Consider the following 2614-nt stretch of genomic DNA (forward strand, 5'->3'; position numbering starts at 1 on the left):
CAGGTGGAGTACTTGGGATGGAACCCAGCGTCCCAAGTACACTAGGGAATTACGTGCTCTGCCACTGCATTACATGTCCAGCCTTTTTTTTTTTTTTTATAACTTTTGATTTTAAGACTGAGTCTCATTGCATTCCCAGGGCTGACCTTGAACTAGCAATTCTCCCGCTTTAGCCTCTGAGTAGCTGAGATCATACGTCTGGACCATCACCTCTATGTGGACATTGCTCTTCTGTTCTTCAGCCACAAAAAGAATTAACCCTCATCCCACTTGGCCCTTCAGCCATGTCACATGCAACACGAATACCTTCTCCAGATGCAAAAGTCTTAATCTCGAACTTTCTATAACATGTTCAGTCATGAGGACTAAACTTATCTCTCTTATTTATAAATTATGCAACTCGGGTATTTTGTGGTAGGGACAGCCTAGTGTGGAGTTCATTATTCACCACTTGTTAGAAGCAAGAGATTCCCTCAAATACAAAGGCCCTGGCATCAAAAGCCACAATTTTTCATTTCTAAAATAAGGCTTACTATTCCTTGTCCTGTACGAGTTCTGAGATTACTGTACGGTTTTGGTTGTTGTGTGTTTCTTTTTGTTTTCCAAGACAGGGTTTCTCTGTGTAACATCCCTGACTGTCCTGGAACTCTCTTTGTAGCCGAGGCTAGCCTTGAAGTCATGGAGATCTGCCTGCCTCCGCCTCCGCCTCCGCCTCCGCCTCCGCCTCCGCCTCCGCCTCCGCCTCCGCCTCCGCCTCCGCCTCCGCCTCCGCCTCCGCCTCCGTCTCTGCAGTGCTAGGAATGTGCTAGTGCCTGCCTGGCTGCTGTAGGATTGTAGCATTAAGAAGGGATGAGATAGGGCCACCTTGAATGCCAAGTATCGCCTGCCTCTTGGCCTCACTACCTTTGTCTTGTGGCCTTTCTCTTGTAACCTCTTGTCTTCCTGCAAGCAAGAAGACCACCCTTGGTCACCGAATCTCCTCACACTCACACAGATGAATAAACAGCACGTGTGTTTTCTGGTATCTTGCCTTTCACCTTCCCTGTCATGATGTCCCTGGGGGATTGACATTCTTAGAGAAGGAGACACATAGATGGCAGGGGCAGCATTGCCCAGCTTCCCAGTGGCCCTATAAAAGACAGTCACGCCAACAGGAAGAACAGGTGGCTGGCTGCTTTAGGCTTTGATCGATGTCTGATTTAAACAAACAAAAAAACAAACAAACAAACAAACAAATAAAGATTAATACTCTCCCTAGCCTAGTGGAAAATACAGGCAGGCAGCGCTCCATGACTGCCTAGAACACACCCACAACAATGCAATGTGATATAACATATGGATGTACATATTTCCATCCACAAAGGGAGATTTTTTTCCCCCTCTTTGCCAAGATATTAATCCTGGATGTGATCTAGATTTTAGACCTAATTTTCAACTTGTAAAGAAGAAAAAGAAGTACGATAGTCAGAGATACACAACAAACCGCACAGACAGAGCCCTTGACCCAGTCCGACTGTGGTAACAATATGGTACAACTAACCAGAACCCTTCAACAAATAAACAGCAAGAGTCTGGAGGCCAGGAGAGTCTACTTCTTGCCGCATTTCTAGAACTTTCTGGTGTTAGCATCGCATCTTGAAGACACATTCAGCCCATGCTAGGCCAGGACTGTTATTACAGCACTCCTGGGATAGTCACAAAGAAGGCTCCATGGTTCAAAGGAGACTTAAGAGACATGTGGACTTTATTTGGGCGTTATGTTAATCTTTCCCCTCCTTTCCCATGACCTCCCCTCCTTCAGGTTTCAAGTTTACCCCCTTTTATAGCCAAGGATGCTGGACTCCCTATTGTGGGTATGTCATATACATGAGAAAAAAATGGATCATTTGCATATAAAATGACTAGTATTTATTAAAAATAGCCCCGAGTTGGTCTGGAGACTTGGGTTTAGGTGACATTAGGTCACCAGAGTTGACAGTTATCACCGTTGGCTGATAGAAGAATGAGGTTTTTTGTTTTGTTTTGTTTTGTTTTTTTTTAAGAGAACAGCAAACACCTTTATTACACTATGCGTGAGGCTCATTTGCCTTTCCGGGCTTTGATCTTCCGCAGACAGAACTCCAACTCCTTGCCTTCGAGCACATAGCCGTCTGCTCTGCCACACTGACCTGGTCTTGGGGCAATACAGGCGAGAAGTTTGCCCTGCTGGAACGGCTCCTCCAGGAGGCTGCTGATTTTGGCATTCTTTTTCCTTTCGTTGTATTTCTTTTGAATTTTCTTTGATCATTTTTTTGCTTAAAATCTCTTCCTCCTGAGGAGTCAGTTTGGCCCCCTTCTTGTGGCCCAGGGGCAGTGCATAGTGGGACTCGTTCCACTGTCTGTTCTGCATGCTGTCAATAAGCACAATGCAGTTCTTCACCGGGGTCTTGGTGCGGACAAGCTCGTTGTTGGATGCATTATAGACAACATCAATGATCCTTGTTTTACGAGTCCAACACTCAGAGTCCTAGGAAAAGTTCCCCACATCCAATCTCAGACCACGGTACTTCTTATTGCCTCCTCGAACTCGGACTGTGTGTACGCGCGAGGGCCAATCTTCGTGTTGGCAGCAGGC

At 45.9% G+C, this 2614-nt stretch overlaps 1 pseudogene; it reads right to left on the minus strand.

The window, feature by feature from the left end:
* Positions 1 to 2079: 2079 nt before the first annotated feature.
* On the minus strand, positions 2080 to 2613 carry LOC110326062 (annotated as a pseudogene).
* Between the last annotated feature and the right edge of the window lies 1 nt (position 2614).

The sequence above is a fragment of the Mus pahari genome, chromosome 9 (assembly GCF_900095145.1).
Source record: "Mus pahari chromosome 9, PAHARI_EIJ_v1.1, whole genome shotgun sequence".
In the NCBI taxonomy this organism is placed as follows: domain Eukaryota; kingdom Metazoa; phylum Chordata; class Mammalia; order Rodentia; family Muridae; genus Mus; species Mus pahari.